We start from the raw sequence: 12863 nt of genomic DNA, 5'->3' as shown, positions 1-12863 counted from the left end.
TGAGGTGTGGTTGACATGTAAAAAGTTGTTCCTATTTGGTGTATGCACCTGGGTACGCTTGAGACTAAGTACATACGTGTGTTGTCATCACCACCATCAAGGCCATAATCACATCCATGACCTCCAATGATCCCTCCCACTTTCTTTATTGTTATTATCATTAGTGTATGTGTGTGTGTGTGTGTGCATGTGTGTGTGTGTGGTGTGTGGTGAGGACACTTAATACTGGGTATCCCCTTTCAGAACATTTTAAGTATAATAGATCTCCAGAACTTATTTATCTTGCATAACCCAAATTTTGTAACCCCCCTTTTTAGTTGAAGAGATTTTTGCTATACGGTGTGTATGCTCACTGGAGACACAGAGAGAGACAGAGATACAGAAAGGGAGAAATCATCCCCTTAGGGAGATGGCCACACTGCAATCCCTTCTCCTCCATTCTCCTCTCAGGATTTTGGGCATGCACGCACATGTGCCTGGTGTTTAAGCTGCCAAGTCTGGGACTTGAACCACGGTTGACTGTGTCTAGCAATGTAACTGTTATGCCATCTGCTGGTCCCCAAATCCTGTACTATTTGAATATAATCTCTACATCTCTTTCTCCCCTCATAATTCTCTTTACTTCTATGAATTTGACTTTTAGATTCTACAATGAGTGAGATCAGACAGTGTTTGTCTTTCTGTGCCTGGCTAATTTCACTTAGCCTACTGTTCTCTAGGTTCATCCATGTTGTAGTTGGTAGGGTTTTCTTCTTTTTTGTTTTGTTTTTTAGGCTTTTGCCATAGGGTGCTTGAGCTCACTGGAGAGAGAGAAAGAAAGAAATAGAGAGAGGAAAGGTGCAAAATCACCCCCCTCCCCCGCCGGGGAGAGATGGTCCCATGGCAATCCCTTCTCCTTCATTATCCTCCAGGGATTTTTGGCACACATGCACACATTCCCAGCATGATTCTCAAGCCTCCAGATCTGGACTTGAACTAGGGTTGGCTTTGTGGAAATCCTGCACCTTAACCACTATGCCACCTGCTGGCCCCATGGATTTTTTTTCTTTTTAAAGACTGAAACTAGGGACCAGAAGTTAGCGTAATGGCTATGTCGCTGGACTCCCATGTAGTCAACCATGGTTCGAGTCCTGGACCTGGTGGCTTAAAACTCATGCCCGGCGTGTGTGCGTGTGTGCCCAAGATCCTGAGAGGAGAATGGAGGAGAAGGGATTGCCATGGGACCATATCTCCCCGGGAGGGTGATTTCTCACTTTCTGTCTCTCTGTCTCTCTCTGTCTGTCTGACGAGCACACATGCCCCATGGCAAAAATCTCTCAAAAAAAAAAAAAGACTGAAACTATATATACATATGTATTTTTGTTTGTTTGTTTACATTTTGCCGGAGGACATGAGTGCTCACCAGAGAAAGATAGAGAAATAGAGGAAAAGCAAGAAAGCATTGTCCTTGAGGAATGGATACCGCATAATCTCTTCTCCTTCATTTCTCACTTTGGGATTTTGGACACACATGCACATGAACCCAGTGTGTTTTTCAAGCCACTGGGTCCAGGACTCAAACTGTGTGTTTGACAATGCGAAATCCAGCTGACTCATCTGCCTTAACCACCATGCCATAGGCTAGCCCTGAGTGATATTCCACTGTATGCAGATATTACATTATCTTGATCTGTTTGTTCATTGATGGACCTTTAGTCTGTTTCTATATCTCAAGTATGGTGGAGTGAGCATGGGAATGTAGGTATCTATTGAAGATCCTGATTTAAATTCCTTTGAATATGCCTCCTTAGAGTGATCAAGTTGTTGAGGAAGGTCCTTCTTTTTATATAGAAATATTCCAAGTAATGAATCAAGGAGAAATGATATCCTTAGACTACACCAGTTTTACAGCTACTAATGATTTACTGGACCTGGCAATGGTCAGCAATGGCGTCAACATGGCAGGAAGGGAGCCCACCAGGCATATGCCTCCTCGCGCACTACACAGCCCCACCGGTGGGATATTTCTTCCCAGAAGACGTGTTGTGTGAGAAACTGTGTAGGGCTGGCGATAGTTTTCATTTATTTGTTTTCCAAAAAATAAACTGGAGAGACAGAGAAAGAGAAAAAAAAAGGAAGGAAAAGAGAAAGGAAACCTATAGATTAAAAGATACATAAGGGACAGGTCAATCTATTGCATTATTTGGGTCTATTTTGGGTATTAATCCAGACAAAAACTAATGAGAGAGAAAGAAAATGATTGCATTTATAAAAACCTGGAAATTTGAGGACCAGCAGTTAGTGTAATGGCTATGTCGCTGGACTTCCATGTAGTCGACCACGGTTCTCGTCCCGGACCTGGTGGCTTAAAACTCATGCTGGGCGTGTGTGCGTGCGTGCCCAAGATCTCGAGAGGAGAATGGAGGAGAAGGGATTGCGGTGTGGCCATACCTCCGGGGGTGGGGGGGATTTCTAGCTTTCTGTCTCTCTGTCTCTCTGGTGAGTGCACGTACCCTATATAGCAAAAACCTCTCAAAAAAAAAAAAAAAACTGGAAATTTGAATACTAGCTGAATATTAACTTTTTTTTTTTTTTTAAAGTTTTGACTATAGGATACTTGTGCTCACTAGACAGAGATAGAGAAAGACAGTGAGAGGAAAAGTGAGTTTCAAGCTGGAACTCGAATGATGGTTGACCTTGTGGGAGTCGAGTGCCTTAAGCAGATTGTTTAAAAGTACTATAGTTAGATTAAAGGGAAGACATTTCTTTTTATTTAAATTTATTTATTTCTTCTGAGAGAGAGAGAGAGAGACAAAGACAGAGATAAGTATCCTTCTTGAGTTTACATGTCACAATACCCCCCAGTCTCAGCTGGCCTGGATCATGGGCATGTGTGCACCCTTGTGTTCAGGGAGTTCCTAGGATGTGAATCCAGGCCCTACTCTACCACCGTCTGGTCCCCCAAAATGAATTTCATAATTTATAGGTACATCTTAAATTTATTTTTATTATTTAAAAAAATTTAAAAATTATTATTTTTTAATATTTAATTTCATTTATTATCATCATTATTATTTGTTTCTAATTTGACCAGAGAGAGACAGAGAGATAGAGGAGAATGAGAAAGCAACCCACTAGGTCCAGGACTTGAACCATGGTTGGATATATGGGAGTTCAGTGCTTTTAACCACCATGCCCCTAGCTGGCCCCAAGAATTATTTAATTTAACTTTGTTTAGAGGCAGAGAGAGAGAGAGGGAGAGAGGGAGGGAGGGATAGAAAGAAAGTGAGAAGGCAAGCCATAAGCATTGTGACTTGAACCACAATCGGCCATATGGGAGTCCGGTGCCCTAAAGCACCATTCCACCTGCTGGCCACACATCTTAAATTTTTATGAACAAAGTGACATGATGTCTAAATTTGCTTTAAAATAATCGAGTAGATAGAGAGAGATGCAAAAGATACTGTCCATTAGGTGATTATTCTCTCTCTCTCTGTCTCTCTCTAGTGAATACATGTGCCCTGTAGCAAATTAAAAAAAATGAGAAATAAAATTAGATAAATAGTTCTTTATTATTAATTTTTTAAGGAATTATCTTTATTTAACTTTATTTATTTAATTTGACCAGAGTGGGACAGAATGAGAGAGAGAGAGAGACTGAGAATGGGAGAAAGAAGGAAAGTGAGAAAGCAAACTACCAGGTCCAGGACTCAAACTATGGTCAACCATGTGGGAGTCTAGCACCTTAACCACCATGCCATCTGCCGGTCTCCTATTATTAATTTTTTTAGAGAGATTTTTGCTATAGGGCTCCCATGCTCATTGGAGAGACAGAGACAGACAGAATGTAAAAAATTACCACCTGGGAGTTTGGCCTCACCAAAATTCCTTCTCCTCCGTCATCCTCTCAGGATTTTGGGCATGCATGTGCACATGCCCAGTGTGAATTTTATTTATTTATTTATTTTTAAGTGAGGTTTTAGCTATAGGGCACTTGTGCTCATCAGAAAGACGGATAGAGAGACAGACGAAAAGTAAGAAATCAACCCCCTAGGGATGGCCACGCCATGATCCCTCTTCCTCCCTTCTCCTCTCAGGGTCTTGGGCACCCATGCTCATGCAAAGGCATGAGTTTAAGCCACTGGGTCTGGGACTTAAACCGCGGCCAACTATGTAGGCATCCATTGACATACTATTATGCTATCTGCTGGTCTTGATAGATAGTTCTTTAAAGGAAAAAATATATATATAAACACACTTGTGTATGTATATGTATATGTGTATGGGGACTTCAAAAAGTTCTTGCTGGGCTGGCCCGCGGTACAGTAGTTAAGGAAGCTAAATCCCACGTGACCACATGACTCATTATGTGTTTCCAGTCCCTGACCCACAGCTTGTAAAATACACTGAGTGTGTGTGTGTGTGTGTGTGTGCAGCCAAAACCCTAAGAGGAGAATGGAGGAGAAAGTATTGTGACATGGCCATCCCTCCAGGGAGTGCTCTCTCTGTGGCATGAAAAAAAGATTATGGAATAATGGAATTAAAGTATGATTTTTTTTTTTTTGGAGTGGTTTTTGCTATAGGGCATGTGTGCTTGCCAGAAAGATAGAGAGAGACAGAGAGATAGAAAGCGAGAAATCGCCCCCTGGGGGGATGGCCACGCCACAATCCCTTCTTCTCCATTCTCCTCTCGAGATCTTGGGCACGCACACACATGTGCCTGGTGTAAGTTTAAGCCACCAAGTCCAGGACTTGAACCATGGTCGGCTACATGGCAGTTCAGCAACATAACCATTAAGCTAACTGCTGGTCCCAAGTATGAATTTATTTTGATACAAAAAATTATTGAACTCTATGCAAAGTTTTTATTTTTTAAAGAATTATTTATTTAATTTTATTTATTATTATGACTATCATTTTAATTTGCTATAGGACACATGCACCAGAGAGAGACACTGAAAGAGAGTGAGAAATGAAAAAGAGAGGGAAAGTGAGAAAGCAAGTCACCAGGTCCAGGACTTGAACCATGGCCAGCCATGTGGGAGTCCAGCACCTTAACCACCATGCTACCTGCTGGCCCCTATGCATAGTTTTGAATAACACACACTTTCTATGAACTTTTTGATGATATCGTGTATGTATGTATAAAATATATACAAATATAACGTATACGTAAAATACGAAGCTACAGCAGGGAAGAACGGAAACAAAAGTAAAACACAAAGTTCCATGTAACAGTCAACAGTGAAGTCAGCACTAAGTACTCACGGTCACTGATTTTGAAATCTCCTCTTTGAAAAGTCACTTTAATGCACATAAAAGTGACCATTTTTCACTTGTTTATCCATTCACTTGATGGAACTCTGATTAGGAAATTTTCCCTTTTCTTCTTTTGCTTTCATCACCAAATAGCCTGAAAATTGATAAGAGAGCAGGGAGTCCTACATCGTGGGGCCATCCCACCACCCTGACATCATTCCTATTTCATGTTTGTTCAAAGAAACCCTCCTCAGTGTGAAAGGAGAATAGAAGGATCTAATTTCTGACAGCATTGAATGCTGTGGAAACATTCCATTTTCTAGTGATTTCAAGGCCTGTTTATCCCCTGCTGTTTGTGGTCTTTATTAAAAACAAAAAAAAAAAAAGAGAGAAAAAGAACAGAAGAAAGAAAGAAAGAAAGACTACATGACAAGAACATTAAACCCCAAGGGCGGCTCATTTGGATTTTGAAGCCTTTCTTACCCACTGCAGAGACACTTCCTTCAACGTCTTAATAAGGGAAGCAAAGCAGTTTATACGCCTTGGAGCACGTGTGCTCAGCCCAGAAAACCGGCCTGAAGGGGAGAAGGCCAAGCTCTGCCTTGGGTCAACGGAAGCCCTGTCCTAACTGGCTCTTCTGTCGTCACTATTAAGGCTGGAAGGAAAACTCCTTTGAAGAAACCTTTGTCTTCCCCCACCTCAAATTTTGAATTCATCTCATACGTATGTTGGGAATAATTTTACCTAAACTCAATGAAATTCTATTTTTATAGTGTTGAAATAACCCAGCACTGGAAATGGGAAAGGCATTTCTGTAACACAGAGCCATTTTGCTGTGGTGAGCACTGCTCTGCCACGCATTAGATTTCATTTTTGACTGTCATGAATGATTGTTATATATAAACAAATAATTTATACAACGTGACGCGTCAACATCTTAGACCCATTTGCATTCTGATAAGCATAAAGGCAAATGGAAAGCTGGGAGTCATTCTTGAGCTTTTAAATATTCTATAAATAATATTCCATAATATACAATTTTCATTACACTATTTTGTTTTGTAGTTTTGGGGCTTTGAGGTTCTTAGTCCTAACTTGCCAAAATAAAACAAAACTGTGAAAACAAAATGAAATTTCTCCAAATTCTTTAAAGTGCATAGCTCCTATGAAGTACTTTCCCCCTCTGTTTTCTTCTTTATTACTAAAGATTAATAAAAGGGCTCAGGTATGTTCTGAATTTCCCTTTGTGGGACACAGTCATAGGAATCCTAATTAATGACATTCTCTAAAAAATACTAGCCAATCTCAGATAGAAAGAAAATCTTCAATGGTCATGTGTAAATATAATTTGGAAATTTATTTTATATATTAATAAAAGCAAACATAGATAAATAATAAATATATAGACTGTTTCATAGCCTAACGGTTAAAGGAGCAGGATTCTGCATAGCTGAATGTGGTTCAAATCCTGGACTGGGCAGCTTGAAAAACATGCTAGGTGCTTGTGTGTGCCCAAAATCCTGACAGGGAGAAATGGAGGAGAAGGGATTGCAGTATGACTGACAACAGCAAATGCTGACTGGGGAGTAACAGGAACTCTAAATTATCTCTGGTGGGAATGCAAAAAGAGTGCAAACACTTTAAAAGGCAAATTGACCATTTCAACTTAACTTTGTTTTACCATACAATGCAATATTATGGCAGATATATTTTTAATTACCCAGAACTGGAAGCAATCAGGATGTCTTTCAGTAGATGAATGAATAAACTATGGTACATCCATACAATGGAATAGTACTTAGCAAAAATTAAACTAAAATGTGCTACCAAGCCCTACAAAGACGTAGAAGAAGCAAATTCACAGTGCAAGTGAAAGAAGACAATCTGATAGAGGCTGGCAGGTGGCATGGTGGTTAAGGCACTGAACTCCCACATGGCCCATCACAGTTTGAGACCCACACCTGGTGGCTTCCTTTCCTTTAAAAAATAATTTATAGGGGGCACTTTACATTTTTTTTCCAAGTCACATGCCAATTTTGGAAAGTCTCCACTCTTTATATTTTACTTTGAAGACAGTTCTATTTTTATGAATGTTAGTGATTAGAAAGCAAATTGCATACAGTAAGTATCTAATCAACTGATCATTATATTTATCAATTGTGAAAATTGGACAGATAAATAGTAATAAATATTAAGATTTACATATAATGGCTAATATTGCTGATTTCTTTCACCCTTCTCAACTTTTATTTTCATGTGTCCTTTCTGCAGAAATATAGTTGTTAGCTATGCAATATTGATTGTGCATGAAATTAATAGCAATAGTTTCTAATCTAGAGTGTAGGTGGTTTTCAGGTAGCACTCCCACTTGGTGAAATAATTGTTACAAAGATATTATTTTATTACTACTTTTCTTTATAAATTTTTATTTAACCATTCAATGAATTAAATTTTATTTGAGAGTTGTTCCCCCCGCCCCCAGGATGCAAGTGCTTGCAGTGGAGAGAGAGAGACAGTGAGAGGGAAAGTGAGAAATCACCCTCTGGGGAGATGACCACACAGAAATCCCTTCTCCATTCTTCTCCTGGGGTCTTGGGCACACACGCACATGCTCCCAGTGTGATTTTCAAGCCACCAGGTCTGAGTCTTGAATCGTGGTCGACCATGTGGGAGTCCAGCAGTGTAATCACTATGCTGTATGCTGGCCCCTATGAATTAGATTTTAAAAATAAAAGTAATGCATATCTCTAGGAAAAAGGAATTCCAACTGTATGTGGAGGGACATGTGCTGAAAAGGAAAAGTTTCCTTGCCAGAATTCTATTCCCGTTGTGAGAAGTAAGCACCTTTATACTTTCTTATATATCCTTCCAGAGACTGACATTTACTATGAAATATATGTATTTTTATTTATAAGATAATATGTAGTATATTATACATAATATAAAAGATTTCTGCTTCTGGCAATTATAAAATAGGTAGTTTAGACAAACCTCATTTAAAAAAAAAAAAGTTTATGTCATTTCTCCCATGAGTGAGAGAGACAAAAAGAGAGAGAAAGAGTACCCCTGACAGGGTCTTGAACTATGATCAACCTCCAGCTCCAGCCAGCCCCAGATCAGGGGCATGCATGTGCCTGGTGAGCTCAGGGAGGTGTGTCAACTCCAGAAACCTGCTTGGCATGAGAGCTAGCCTTGCGAAGTGCTGCATTTTCCTGCTGTGCCATCATCCAGCCCGGCCCTCCCCACATCCAACAGCCATAAAGCTGGGCAAGTTTTGGAAATCCTCTTGAAAGGAGCTAGCAAGATGGTGTGGAGTTGTGCAGGCAGAACTCTGGATAAGAGTGTTTCACGTGACACTTGGAACCACTTTGATCCCTAGAGATGTCATCAATTCTGAAGATACGTTTCACCGGATACATGCGCTAAAGGGATAAAAGTTGGGAGTTCAGGGTCCATCCGTGAAACTCTTCAAGTTTTGGAATATAGAAATTTCTATATTCTAAGAGTAAGAATAAGCTGGAAATACTGGGTTGTCAGAAAAGTCACGATGCATTTTTGCCTAGAAAAACATGTCATGACTTTTCTGACGACCCAATAAATCAATCCTCATGCAGAAAAAACCTCATCTCAATTATTAATTAAGATCATCTGTAAAAAAAAAATCATCTGCAATTGCTAGTGACTGTAGTATAATTGTCTGCCTCAAGCAAATAAGGCTATGTCGTTGGACTCCCACATAGTTGACTGTGGTTTGAGTCCTGGACCTGGGAACTTGAAACTCACATTGGGCACATGTGTGGGTGTGACCAAAATCCTGAGAGGAGAATGGAGGAGAAGGGATTGCGGCATGGCCATCCTCCCTGAGGGGTGATTTCTCACTTTCTGTCTCTCTGTCTCTCCAGCGAGCGCATGCACCCTCTGGCCAAAATCTCTCTTAAAAAACAAAAAAAGGTAGGCATTATAGAAGTGAAAAAAATACAATAAATGAAATAAGATAATAGATACATTTAACAGGAGATTTAACAAAATTGAATGGAAAATTAGGAAACTGGAAGATATATCAGAAGAAACTATATAAACATCCACATTATAAAGAATAAGAATGAAAAATACAGACAAACAAGAGGCATTGGCATATGTTAAACATGTCTATTTTGAGCATGGTCAATGTGGTAATTGAAAAGATAATTACTTTAAACTTTCCCAAACAAATTATATGACAAATGTATATACAGTTGGCTCTCCATATACATGTTTCATATGTATGGATTTGGCCAACCACAGATCAGAAATGGTGCATTGCTGCTAATGTGTAATGTCTTGAATGGTTATGTTAATACTGAACATATACAGGATTTTTTCTTGTCATTATTTCCTAAACAATTCAGTATAATAATTTGCATAGCATTTATATTTTATTAGGATTTAAAATTATCTAGAGATGATCTAAAATATATAGGAAGATGTATGTAGATTATATCAAAATGCTGTTTCATTTTTTATAAGGGACTTGAGCATCTGCAGACTTGGTATCCAAGGCATAGGGGTCCTGGAACCAATCCCTTTCTGATACCAAAGAATGACTGTATATACCTTCTTTTTTCTTTTCTTTTCTTTTTTTTTTAGAGAGATTTTTGTCATAGAGTATGTGCATTCACCAGAGATACAGAGAGACAGAGACAGAGAAAGAGAGAAAGTGAGAAATCACCCCCTGAAGGGATGGCCACGCCACAATCCCTTCTCCTCCATTCTCCTCTTGGGATTTTGGGCATGTGCTCCCACATGCCCAGCATGAGTTTCAAGCCACCGAGTCTTGAACCACAGTCATTCATTGGAAGTCCAGCAAATTAACCACTACACTACCTGCTGTCCCATGTGCATATACTGTAAATAATATATATATTCTTTTCATAGCATATACACACTATCCTGCATCTTAATTTTATCTTACTTAACAATGTGTTGGGTCTCTTTCCATATTAGCTGTAATGAAGAACTATTTTATTTTATGTTATTAAAAAATTTGTCAGATCAGGGCTGGCAGGTGGTGTGGTGGTTAAGGGTGTTGGATTTCCACATGACAGACTGTGGTTCGAGTCCCAGACCTGGTGGGATGCTTTCTCACTTTCCCTCTCTCTCTCTCTTTCTCTCTCTCTCTCTCTGTTTCTCACTCTGTCCCTCTATGGTCAAATTAAAAATAAATAAATGAAGTTAAATAAAATAATTTTTCAAAAAATTGTCAGAGATTGCTTGTGCTTGCCAGAGAGAGAGACAGAGAAACAGAGAGAGGAAGAGGAAGAAGGAGAAAGCAGCACCCTCCAATGAGGTGTTGTCATGCTGCAATCCTTTCTCCTCCATTGCTCAATCCTATTGGGACTTTGGGGGTGCACACACACACACACACACACACACACACACACACACACACAGCTCCGGGCATATTTTTCAAGCTACGAAGTCCATGATTCAGACCATGCAGGTAGCTATGAGAGATGCAACTCTTTTAAGCACTCAGCCACGGGGCCAGCCCCTCATTTATTTTTCATGAATGCCCAGTATTAGACTGTAGGTTAGAATTGGTTCCTTCAATTCTGGGTGTAGAGAAGAAAGTAGAGTTTGTTGTGAAAATTCTATTTAAAACCAGAAACACTGTCAAATTCAGAACTCTGAAACATAGTTCTGGGAAGAGGCCCTTTTCCTCCTCTGCACACAGAAAATGCCAGGTTAAGGATTCATACCAGAACACACAGGACCCGAACGGTCTCTCTCCTTACATTCCGTTTAAACATAAGTAGGACAAGTCTTAGGATTTTTTTTTTTTAATCTCTGCTTTTTTTTCTTCGGCTCATCTCTACCTGCTCCTTCCTATGTATGTATAATCTAAGATGTAGACTTATTGTCATTGAGCATGAGGATTTTAGAATTTTATGCTAAAAGAAAAATAGCAGTTTTAACATTATTTAAAACTTTTACCTTACTGCATTGGTGCCAGTTCTTTCTATTCTGTAGTTCATTTTTCTATTAGGGGAGGAAATGTCGTGTAATGATCAGGAGTTTTGGACTCCCATAGTCATGGTTCACATCCTCTCTGCCCCCTGACTAGTCATAAAACCTTATGTAAGTCTTCTACTTCCCTGAGCTTCTTACCCAGAAGCAAAAATTTCTATCTTACCAATATCCATCTGATTTTTATTTCTTGGTAGCATAATTACTATTTTATTTGGGCAGCAATACACTTCAACAAAACAGCACATTTTCCAGCCTCCCTTGTCATTAGGTGAGGCAATGTGATTAAGGAAGTGGATTTATCTAAAAAAGAGCTATCTTTCTTTTGTCTTTATTGACTGGAGTGTAGTCTTTTATGTGTGCATGAGAGAGAGAGAGAGAGAGAGAGAGAGATAGAGAGAGAGAGAGAGGCAGGGTAAGAAAGAGAAGCACTTTCAACAGGGCTTACTCTTGCTGTGATCCCAGTCTTTCAGCCCTCTGGCCTACCGAAATCCTGGGCACATGTGCACACACCTGCTTTGCATATCTTTAGGCCAACTAGGCTAGGGACCCACACCATGGTTGGCATGTGGCTTCCAGCTTTACAGTCTAGTCTGCTATTGACTGCACCACAGCAGCTGAGCCTGGAGAGTAGTCTTAGAAGCTGGAACTTCCGGGACCTGCAGTTGGTGTAATGGCTATGTTGTTGGACTCCCATGTAGTCAACTGTGGTTCGAGTCCCGGACCCAGTGACTTAAACTCATGCCGGGCACATGTGCATGGGTGCCCAAGATCCCGAAAGGAGAATGGAGGAGAAGAGATTGTGGTGTGGCCATCCCTTCCTGGGGAGTGATTTCCCACTTTCTCTCTATTACCATTTCTACCCCCCAAGAATTCATATGCATTCACCAAAGAGAGGAAGGGAGCATTCAGCAATCCTCTTTCCTCCATTCCTTCTTCCTGTCAAGATTTTGGGCACAGGCACATGTACTCAGCATGTTTTTTAAACTGCTAGGACTGGGTTTCGAATCAGGGTTGACCATGTGGGATCTGGCTCCATTAACCACTGAGCTATGAGACCAACCCATATTATTTTCTTTTTCTCTTTCTTTCTCTCTCTCTTTTTCTTTTTTCTTTTTTTCAGGTTTTTGCTGTAGGACACATGTGCTCACTAGAGAAAGACAAAGAGAGGAAAAGTGAGAAATCACCCCTGGGAGGGTGGGCAGCCAAGCTGCAGTTCCGTCTCCTCTATTCTCCTCTCAGGATTTTGGGCATGCATGTACATATGCCTAGAATGATACTCAAATTGCCAGGTCCAGGACTCTAACTGCTGTTGGCCATGAGGGAATCCAGTGCTCCAACCACTACGACCCCCAGCCCATCATTTTTCTCTTTTTTTGAGAGGTTTTTGCTATAGGGCGCATGCGCTCGCCAGACAGACAGAGACAGACAGTGAGAAATCACCCCCCGGGAGGATGGCATGCCACAATCCCTTCTCCTCCATTCTCCTCTTGGGATCTTGGGCACACACTCACACGTGCCCGGCGTGAGTTTAAGCCACTGGATCTGGGACTCGAACTGCAGTTGACTACATGGGAGTCTAGTGACATAGCCATTACGCCAACCGCTGGTTCTGAAAA

General features: G+C 40.4%; 1 pseudogene; it reads right to left on the bottom strand.

Moving 5' to 3' along the window:
- Nucleotides 1–8534: 8534 nt before the first annotated feature.
- Nucleotides 8535–12863, bottom strand: part of LOC102492273 (40S ribosomal protein SA-like) — a 55814-nt pseudogene continuing 51485 nt past the window's right edge.

This window comes from Tupaia chinensis, unplaced genomic scaffold, assembly GCF_000334495.1.
Source record: "Tupaia chinensis unplaced genomic scaffold, TupChi_1.0 Scaffold143868_1, whole genome shotgun sequence".
NCBI lineage: Eukaryota > Metazoa > Chordata > Mammalia > Scandentia > Tupaiidae > Tupaia > Tupaia belangeri.
The sequence above is the reverse complement of the archived record's forward strand: the minus strand, read 5'-3'. Positions and strand labels throughout refer to the sequence as shown.